At 42.0% G+C, this 11,396-nt stretch overlaps 1 protein-coding gene across 2 annotated transcripts in view; it reads left to right on the top strand.

Annotated features, from left to right (window-relative positions):
• The first annotated feature begins 221 nt into the window (after nt 1-221).
• The window catches only part of LOC126272148 (glutathione S-transferase theta-1-like), a 74,324-nt gene continuing 63,149 nt past the window's right edge, over nt 222-11,396 (top strand). The window contains exon 1 of one of the 2 annotated variants that reach the window (XM_049974784.1): nt 222-480. The gene's annotated coding sequence lies outside the window, so the exon portion shown is untranslated. The remainder of the gene's footprint in view (nt 481-11,396) is intronic. The other variant, XM_049974777.1, reaches the window with a different exon arrangement.

Here is an 11,396-nt window from a genome sequence, read left to right as displayed (position 1 = left end):
TTTTTAATATTTTGTAAGACGAATGGCGCCTTGTATCCATAAAAAAGTTGCAGTTCCTACCCTGTTAAAAACTTGCGTAATACCGACTTTTAAATCATTTTCTCGAGAGATAACAACCTGATTACAGTGCATTTTTTTCCTTTCTTTAAGGCATCTCCCCCCCCCCTCCCCCCCGCCCCCCCCCCCTCTCCCATCCTTGCTCACGGGTACGGGCACCCTTGTTCATAGTGGTAGATAGAGTGTAAGTGTAGATGTAGATCAGGACCGCAGCTATCGTAGTACACAAACACTACCGACTGGCAAACGAATGATAGCACTATTGACACCGGGGTACTTCCACCGATAACCCTCACTGGCAACGACTTGGACTTTGGAAAGGGAAGTCGAGGGGCCACATAGCGAAAACAACTTGCAGGGAAATCGCATCAGCTGTTCTGTGAAATCTGGGAAGGAGGAAACATCTTCGGCTTTTTACCTGAGGTAACATTAGTTTTTTTACAATATTACATTATTTTTAAATATTGTGTTATTTAAGTATAAAACGCTTAACACGAAAAACGGATAACTCGAAACAATACTGCGGTCTCTACAAAATACTGCGTAATTTCATACCCTTTTTTTCCTTTTAACAAAGAACAAAAATGATTTAAAAAGAAGAGATTTCGCTTCTCGAGTGAATAACTGCTTCCCTGAAAATGGTTCCGAGTCATTGAGTTATTTTTTTCATGAGACTGAACAAAGTTGCTACTGTTGCTATTTTGGCACTTGTCAAAACTTTTCATCCAGTTTTCGAATTCCGTTATGGATGTATCGAAGTCGACGGATCATGTATTATCGAAATTAGTGATTTTTTTAATCAAAATACTCTACCTGACAAAAAAAAATGAAGCACCCAGAAGATGAATGTCAATGCAACTTCGAACACGTGCACACCATCGATAGGTACCGAATAAAAATTATTGAACTGTGTGAAAAAAACGTAAATTTGTTACAAACTACGGCGTGCCCACACTTTGTTCAACATGTAAATGTCACTACTGATATTCGGATTTAGGTTATCACATGTTCGATATGCCTGACATCGTTGGCAATTATGTGGCGCAGACGGATAGCGAAATTTTGCGTGACTCTCTGAAATGTCGAACACTGATGTTGTCGGTGACCTCCTAAATGGTTGTTTTGAGCTCAGCTGTAGTTTTGGGGTTACTGCTGTAGGCCTTGTCTTTAATATATCCCCACAAAAGATACTCGCATGTGTTCAGATCGGGAGAGTATGGCGCCCAATCGAAGCCCATGCCAATAGCCTCTGAGAACTGCAGAGCCTAAATGTGGTCCCCAAGTGCACCTCCACGACAGCAAACGGGAGTCGATCTCCGTCTTTCATGAACCACATCTTCTACATCTACATCTACGTTTATACTCCGCAAGCCACCCAACGGTGTGTGGCGGAGGGCACTTCACGTGCCACTGTCATTACCTCCCTTTTCTGTTCCAGTCCCGTATGGTTCGCGGGAAGAACGACTGCCTGAAAGCCTCCGTGCGCGCTCGAATCTCTCTAATTTTACATTCGTGATCTCCTCGGGAGGTATAAGTAGGGGGAAGCAATATATTCGATACCTCATCCAGAAACGCTCCCTCTCGAAACCTGGCGAGCAAGCTACACCGCGATGCAGAGCGCCTCTCTTGCAGAGTCTGCCACTTGAGTTTACTAAACATCTCCGTAACGCTATCACGGTTACCAAATAACCCTGTAACGGAACGCGCCGCTCTTCCTTGGATCTTTATCTCCTCCGTCAACCCGATCTGGTACGGATCCCACACTGATGAGCAATACTCAAGTATAGGTCGAACGAGTGTTTTGTAAGCCACCTCCTTTGTTGATGGACTACATTTTCTGAGGACTCTCCCAATGAATCTCAACCTAGTACCCGCCTTACCAACAATTAATTTTATATGATCATTCCACTTCAAATCGTTCCGCACGCATACTCCCAGATATTTTACAGAAGTAACTGCTACCAGTGTTTGTTCCGCTATCATATATTCATACAATAAAGGATCCTTCTTTCTATGTATTCGCAATACATTTCATTTGTCTATGTTAAGGGTCAGTTGCCACTCCCTGCATCAAGTGCCTATCCGCTGCAGATCTTCCTGCATTTCGCCACAATTTTCTAATCCTGCAACTTCTCTGTACACTACAGCATCATCCGCGAAAAGTCGCATGGAACTTCCGACATTATCTACTAGGTCATTTATATACATTGTAAAATGCAATGGTCCCATAACACTATCCTGTGGCACGCCAGAGGTTACTTTAACGTCTGTAGACGTCTCTCCATTGATAACAACATGCTGTGTTCTGTTTGCTAAAAACTCTTCAATCCAGCCACACAGCTGGTCTGATATTCCGTAGGCTCTAGCTTTGTTTATCAGGCGACAGTGCGGAAATCAAGGAAAATAGCATCTACCTGGGAGCCTGTATCTAATATTTTCTGGGTCTCATGAACAAATAAAGCGAGTTGTGTCTCAAACGATCGCTGTTTCCGGAATCCATGTTGATTCCTACAGAGTAGATTCTGGGTTTCCAAAAACGACATGATACTCGAGCAAAAAACATGTTCTAAAATTCTACAACAGATCGACGACAGAGATATAGGTCTATAGTTTTGCGCATCTGCTCGACCACCCTTCTTGAAGACTGGGACTATCTGTGCTCTTTTCCCATCATTTGGAACCTTCCGTTCCTCTAGAGACTTGCGGTACACGGCTGTTAGAGGGGGGGCAAGTTCTCTCGCGTACTCTGTGTAGAATCGAATTGGTATCCCGTCAGGTCCAGTGGACTTTTCTCTGTTGAGTGATTCCAGTTGCTTTTCTATAGGAACTGCAGTGCGGTCTTCCTCTGTGAAACAGCTTTGGAAAAAGGTGTTTAGTATTTCAACTTTACGCGTGTCATCCTCTGTTTCAATGCCATCATCATCCCGGAGTGTCTGGATATGCTGTTTTGAGCCGCTTACTGATTTTACGTAAGATCAGAACTTCCTAGGATTTTCTGTCAATTCGGTACATAAAATTTTACTTTAGAATTCATTGAACGCTTCACGCATAGCCCTCCTTACGCTAACTTTGACACTGTTTAAGTTCTGTTTGTCTAAGAGGTTTTGGCTGCGTTTAAACTTGGAGTGAAGCTCTCCTTGATTTCGCAGTAGTTTTCTAACTTTGTTGTTGAACCACGGTGGGTTGTTCCCGTCCCTCACAGTTTTACTTGGCAGGTACCTGTCTAAAACGCATTTTACGATTGCCTTAAGCTTTTTCAATAAACACTCAACATTGTCAGTGTCAGAACAGTAATTTTCGTTTTGATCTGTTAGGTAGTCTGAAATCTGCCTTCTATTTCTCTTGCTAAATAGATAAACCTTCCTCCCTTTTTTTTATATTCCTATTAACTTCCATATTCATGGATGCTGCAACGACCTTATGATCACTGATTCCCTGTTCTGCACTTACAGAATCGAAAAGTTTGGGTCTGCTTGTTATCAGTAGGTCCAAGATGTTATCTCCACGAGTCGGTTCTCTGTTTAATTGCTCGAGGTAATTTTCGGATAGTGCACTCATTATAATGTCACTTGATGCTCTGTCCCTACCACCTGTCCTAAACATCTGAGTGTCCCAGTCTATATCTGGTAAATTGAAATCTTCACCTAAGACTATAATATGCTGAGAAAATGTATGTGAAATATATTCCAAATTTTCTCTCAGTTGTTCTGCCACTAATGGTGCTGAGTCGGGAGGTCGGTAAAAGGAGCCAATTATTAACCTAGCTCGGTTGATGAGTATAACCTCCACCCATAATAATTCACAGGAACTACGCACTTCTACTTCACTACAGGACAAACTACTACTAACAGCGACAAACACGCCACCACCGGTTGCATGCAATCTATCCTTTCTAATCACCGTCTGTGCCTTTGTAAAAATTTCGGCTGAATTTATCTCTGGCGTCAGCCAGCTTTCTGTACCTATAACGATTTCAGCTTCGGTGCTTTCTATCAGCGCTTGAAGTTCCGGTACTTTACCAACGCAGCTTCGACAGTTTACAATTACAATACCGATTGCTGCTTGGTCCCCGCATGTCCTGACTTTGCCCCGCACCCTTTGAGGCTGTTGCCCTTTCTGTACTTGCCCGAGGCCATCTAACCTAAAAAACCGCCCAGTCCACGCCACACAACCCCTGCTACCCGTGTAGCCCTGTCGAAGTCAGGGTCACTTTGGGTAACGGGGATGAAGATGTTCCTAAACCTTCACGTACCTTTTGGTAGTGACCTTACGTGACTGGTCATTGGACACCACACAGTCACCCCTTGAGGGTGAAGAGACTTCTCGATCGCGAAATGTGGATTCTCAGCCAGTTGTGCTTATTGACGAACCCATACAAACGAAAGTGGGCTTCGTCACTAAACCAAACCGTAATGAGCATACTAATTCCCATCATGCCTCTCAGTCAATCGTGCAGTTTGAACGTCCTAACGCAAACCGTTCAAAAGCTATGGCAATTTTATTTCGTATAGTTCAATTGTCATTACAGAATTACCAGTTGAGAGGCCACTGTTCGGCTCAGCAGACTATATGACTTGCAGAGATTTTTTGTTTTTATCTAAGCGAAATTTTATGTTGATCACAAGTAGCAACACCTTCTAAGCTTTTCACTCTAATTAAGGCCATATAATGCAGCAAGATCTGCAGCGGATAGGCACTTGGTGCAGGGAGTGGCAACTGACCCTTAACATAGACAAATGTAATGTATTGCGAATACAAAGAAAGAAGGATTCTTTATTGTATGATTATATGATAGCGGATCAAACACTGGTAGCAGTTACTTCTGTAAAATATCTGGGACTATGCGTACGGAACGATCTGAAGTGGAATGATACATAAAATTAATTGTTGGTAACCCCCCCCCCCCATGAACCATGGACCTTGCCGTTGGTGGGGAGGCTTGCGTCCCTCAGCGATACAGATAGCCGTACAACCACAACAGAGGGGTATCTGTTGAGATGCCAGACAAAAGTGTGGTTCCTGAAGAGGGGCAGCAGCCTTTTCAGTAGTTGCAAGCGCAACATTCTGGATGATTGACTGATCTGGCCTTGTAACAATAACCAAAACGGCCTTGCTGTGCTGGTACTGCGAACGGCTAAAAACAAGGGGAAACTACGGCCGTAATTTTTCCCGAGAGCATGCAGCTTTACTGTATGATTAAATGATGATGGCGTCCTCTTGGGTAAAATATTCCGGAGGTAAAATAGTAAAAAATAGTAAAATAGTCTCCCATTCGGATCTCCGGGCGGGGAGTACTCAAGAGGATGTCGTTATCAGGAGCAAGAAAACTGGCGTTCTACGGATCGGAGCGTGGAATGTCAGATCCCTTAATCGGGCAGGTAGGTTAGAAAATTTAAAAAGGGAAATGGACAGGTTAAAGTTAGATATAATGGGAATTAGTGAAGTTCGGTGGCAGGAGGAACAAGACCTATGGCCAGGTGATTACAGGGTTATAAACACAAAATCAAATAGGTTTAATGCAGGAGTAAGTTTAATAATGAATAGGAAAAACGGAATGCGGGTAAGCTACTACAAACAGCATAGTGAATGCATTATTGTGGTCAAGATAGATACGAAGCCCACACCTACTACAGTAGTACAAGTTTATATGCCAACTAGCTCTGCAGATGACGAAGAAATAGAAGAAATGTATGATGAAATAAAATAAATTATTCATATAGTGAAGGGAGATGAAAATTTAATAGTCATGGGTGACTGGAATTCGTCAGTAGGAAAAGGGAGAGAAGGAAACGCAGTAGGTGGATATGGATTGGGGCTAAGAAATGAAAGAGGAAGGCGGCTGGTAGAATTTTGCACAGAGCACAACTTAGTCATATCCAACACTTGGTTTAAGAATCATGAAAGAAGGTTGTATACATGGAAGAACCCAGGAGATACTAAAAGGTATCAGATAGATTATATAATGAAAAGACAGAGATTTAGGAACCAGGTTTTAAATTGTAAGACATTTCCAGGGGCAGATGTGGACTCTGACCACACTCTATTGGTTATGACCTGTAGATTAAAACTGAAGAAACTGCAAAAAGGTGGGAATTTAAGGAGATTTGACCTGGATAAAATGAAAGAACCAGAGGTTGTACAGAGTTTCAGGGAAAGCATAAGGGAACAATTGTCAGGAATGGGGGAAACAAATACAGTAGAAGAAGAATGGGTAGCTTTGAGGGATGAAGTAGTGAAGGCAGCAGAGGATCAAGTAGGTAAAAAGACGAGGGCTAGTAGAAATCCTTGGGTAACAGAAGAAATATTGAATTTAACTGATGAAAGGAGAAAATATAAAAATGCAGTAAATGAAGCAGGCAAAAAGGAATACAAACGTCTTAAAAATGAGATCGACAGGAAGTGCAAAATGGCTAAGCAGGGATGGCTAGAGGACAAATGTAAGGATGTAGGCGCTTATATCACTAGGGGTAAGATAGATACTGCCTACAGGAAAATTAAAGAGACTTTTGGAGAATATGTATGAATATCAAGAGCTCAGATGGAAACCCAGTTCTAAGCAAAGAAGGGAAAGCAGAAAGGTGGAAGGAGTATATAGAGGGTCTATACAAGGGTGATGTACTTGAGGACAATATTATGGAAATGGAAGAGGAAGTAGAAGAAGATGAAATGGGAGATACGATACTGCGTGAAGAGTTTGACAGAGCAATTAAAGACCTGAGTCGAAACAAGACCCCCGGAGTAGACAACATTCCATTGGAACTACTGACTGCCTTGGGAGAGCCAGTCCTGACAAAACTCTACCATCTGGTGAGCAAAATGTACGAAACAGGCGAAATATTCTCAGACTTCAAGAAGAATATAATAATTCCAATCCCAAAGAAAGCAGGTGTTGACAGATGTGAAAATTACAGAACAATCAGTTTAATAAGTCATAGCTGCAAAATACTAACACGAATTCTTTACAGACGAATGGAAAAACTAGTAGAAGCCGACCTCGGGGAAGATCAGTTTGGATTCCGTAGAAATACTGGAACACGTGAGGCAATACTGACCTTACGACTTATCTTAGAAGAAAGATTAAGGAAAGGCAAACCTACATTTCTAGCATTTGTAGACTTAGAGAAAGCTTTTGTCAATGGTGACTGGAATACTCTGTTTCAGATTCTGAAGGTGGCAGGTGTAAAATACAGGGAGCGAAAGGCTATTTACAATTTGTACAGAAACCAGATGGCAGTTATAAGAATCGAGGGGCATGAAAGGGAAGCAGTGGTTGGGAAGGGAGTGAGACAGGGTTGTAGCCTCTCCCCGATGTTATTCAATCTGTATATTGAGCAAGCAGTAAAGGAAACGAAAGAAAAATTCGGAGTAGGTATTAAAATCCATGGAGAAGAAATAAAAACTTTGAGGTTCGCTGATGACATTGTAATTCTGTCACAGACAGCAAGAGACTTGGAAGAGCAGTTGAATGGAATGGACAGTGTCTTGAAAGGAGGATACAAGATGAACATCAACAAAAGCAAAACGAGGATAATGGAATGTAGTCCAATTAAATCGGGTGATGCTGAGGGAATTAGATTAGGAAATGAGACACTTAAAGTAGTAAAGGAGTTTTGCTATTTAGGAAGTAAAATAACTGATGATGGTCGAAGTAGAGAGGATATAAAATGTAGACTGGCAATGGCAAGGAAAGCGTTTCTGAAGAAGAGAAATTTGTTAACATCGAGTATAGATTTAAGTGTCAGGAAGTCTTTTATGAAAGTATTTGTATGGAGTGTAGTCATGTATGGAAGTGAAACGTGGACGATAAATAGTTCAGACAAGAAGAGAATAGAAGCTTTCGAAATGTGGTGCTACAGAAGAATGCTGAAGATTAGATGGGTAGATCACATAACTAATGAGGAAGTATTGAATAGGATTGGGGAGAAGAGAAGTTAGTGGCACAACTTGACCAGGAGAAGGGATCGGTTGGTAGGACATGTTCTGAGACATCGAGGGATCACCAATTTAGTATTGGAGGGCAGCGTGGAGGGTAAAAATCGTAGAGGGGGACCAAGAGATGAATACACTAAGCAGATTCAGAAGGATGTAGGTTGCAGTAGGTACTGGGAGATGAAGAAGCTTGCACAGGATAGAGTAGCATGGAGAGCTGCATCAAACCAGTCTCGGGACTGAAGACCACAACAACAAAGGCGGCAGCCAGGTTGAGATTCATTGGGACAGTCCTTAGAAAATGTAATCCATCAACAAAGGAGGCGGCTTACAAAACACTCGATTAACCTATACTTGAGTATTGCTCATCAGTGTGTGATCCGTACCAGATCGGGTCGATAGAGGGGATAGAGGAGATCCAAAGAAGAGCGGCGCGTTTCGTCTCAGGGTCACTTGGTAAGCATGATAGCATTACGGAGATGTTTAGCAAACTCAAGAGGCAGACTCTGCAAGAGAGGCGCTCTGCATCACGGTGTAGCTTGCTGTCCAGGTTTCGAGAGGGTGCGTTTCTGGATGAGGTATTGAATATATTGCTTCCCCCTACTTATACATCCCAAGGAAATCACGTATGTAAAATTAGAGAGATTCGAGCGCGCAAGGAGGCTTTTCGGCAGTCGTTCTTCCCGTGAACCATACCCGACTGGAACAGGAAAGGGAAGTAATGACAGTGGCACGTAAAGTGCCCTCCGCCACACATCGTTGGGTGGCTTGCGGAGTATAAATGTAGATGTAGATAAGCATGATATTTTCCGAATGTACTTCTGACAAATATTTCTTTGTATGTAACCGAAAAGTGATGTACCAATTTTCATTACTTAAGTTTTAAATTTTTTTAATGTAACGAAACATTTTCTTACAAATTTTCGTCTCCTACTGCACACTCTTAGGGGTTGAATTTCCAGACACACTGAAACACGTATATTTTTTAATGTATAACTGAGAAGTCAAACACCAATGTTCATAGGTGTACCTTTAAAAACACTTTACTCGTTCTTTAATAATGATATATTTCCTTAAAAAAAAGCTTTCGCCCACTGTTTCACCTCATAGGGTTAAATTTCTAAAAATGCTCGAACATGTATTTTTATTTCTGAACAATTTTCGTAGGTCTAGCTTCAAAATTGCGTTAATAGCGACATTTTTCGGAAAATCCTTCATCCTCTATTTCACCCCCTTAGGGTTGGAATCTCGAAAAATATCTTCTTAAAAGACGCCTGCAGTATGAGATCACACCTTCTCCAAATTTCAAGTTTCTGTCCTAAGCAGTTTGGACTGGGCGATGATGAGTTAGTCAGTCAGCACATTGCCTTTTATTCAGTATTTAGAGATTACTGATGCACTTCTTTGTGACAGGTAGAACGGCCACTAGACTGCAGTTGTGTTGTTCATATTTAGTGTAGTTACAGGGTCCGGTAGGGTTTATAAGGTGCGTGAAAGTGTCATATACTGTGTGATCACTGCGAAGGACACAGAGATGCCGCTCACACGTCTGAGACAACATTGTCACAAGAGTTTGAATTGGGCCACATTGTGAGTCTCCATTTGGCCGAGTGGTCGAATCTTGCAACATACGAATGTGTGGGACATTCTGTGACAGTGGCCCGATGTTGAAATGCATGGGAATGTGAGAGCTGGCAACCCTGTTGTCACTGTTCTGGTCGATCACTTCTGACCACAACTAGGGAGGATCGCCTTATTGTGCACCACATCGCATAACCCCTTCATATCTGTGCCTCCCACCTGAGAAAAGGTGATGGACTCCCAGCAACATTCTGTGTCATATTGCATCCACAGTCAGTGACTAGAGCTGCCGGATATGAGAATTACTGAACGATGCGAAGGCTACCATTGACAGCACATCACAAGCGGCTGCATTTGGAGCGATGCAATGATGGAGAAGTGTGGGCTGCTGGTGAAGAGCATTGTGTTCAGCTATGAACCACAGTTCTGCAGTGGCCGAGATGACCGCCGTTGGTGACTATGGAAACGATCTGGGCAGAGATAATATTCTCTCAATGTTTGAGAGGCACAGTTGTACTACTTCTGCCGTCATGGTGTGGGGAGACATCAGATATTATTTCAGGTGACAGCTGTTAAGCGATCGGGGGAACACTGATGGCACAATGATACGCCACGGACATTCTGCGTCCTCTGTGTTGCGTCTCATGTGATAGTATCGTGGTGTCGTTTTCGACAGGAAAACGCTCATCTGCAAGTGACACATGTCTCTGTGAAATGTCTGTGACATGTTGAAGTATTCCCATAGCCACTATATCCCTATATCTGTATCTTAAGGCCCCTGTGTCAAACTTAACTACACTTGCCAAATATATGACTGTGTACGGTGCAGATTGGCGGGTTTGTCAAGCATAGATTGTGTTTGACGTGTTAAAGAGTTATTTTGATTGACAGACAGTTTGACAAGATGGCGGACATTGTTTGTGTTGACGTTTTTCCGCATATGTTTGGTGAAAAATTGTTTTATTGCGATTTACCTCACCATGTCGTGCGTTTCCTCTACTATGAAAACCATGATGAAGTATAAAAACATAATATCACTGACATCAACCAAAATGGTAGTGGTATCACATCTTTCACAGCCACATATTTGAGGTTATGAACAAAATTAATCATTTGCACATAGAGTGACATACAATTGGAGTGGAATGAAAGAAAAGAAATCGAAGTTCTCCGGTTCTTCCACGGACGATGTCGGCTATATGTTCCCACGTTGCAGTATTTTAATGACCTGTCATTAGAGGACGAAGTAGAAGAGAATGAATTTTCCCATACTTGTGTCTTCTTTTTCAATGTGAGGGTGAAGTAACACTAAACAAGTTATTAAATATTTCACTAACCATCCGCAGAAATTTGATGTTATCATCAGGTTCTGAGTGAAACTTTTTCATTAACAGGTTTACAGTTGCATATTTCTCATTTTAATCCATTCTCTGGACCAGCGTCTTTTTCTTCTTCTTTAAGCACAGTCCCGAAGCGATGTTAGAAATGCTTTTCTGCATTTGTAGCCCTTCCCACTAGTGACAAAATACAAGACACGAAACGTGTCTGCTTCAAAAGCAATATTAAATTCACAAACTTTCTTAGAACCTGACAAACAAGTTTGCTCTAGGAGAGATACAATAAGTTTTATACAGATTTGGAGAAAGTTGATGTAATCATCAAGTTCTGAGTAATATTTCCTTTAGCACGTTTTCAAGAGTAAATCTCTAATTTTAGGCCGTTCCATGGACTAAGGTCTTGTTTTCTTCTGCTTCTGTGAACACAGTGCCAAAGTCAATGCCAGGACTGCTTTGTATGCATTTGTGGTCGTACTCACTAAGCTCAAAATA

This window comes from Schistocerca gregaria, chromosome 1 (assembly GCF_023897955.1).
Source record: "Schistocerca gregaria isolate iqSchGreg1 chromosome 1, iqSchGreg1.2, whole genome shotgun sequence".
NCBI classification, from domain to species: domain Eukaryota; kingdom Metazoa; phylum Arthropoda; class Insecta; order Orthoptera; family Acrididae; genus Schistocerca; species Schistocerca gregaria.
Note: the sequence above shows the minus strand (reverse complement) of the source record. Positions and strands in the feature narration are given on the sequence as shown.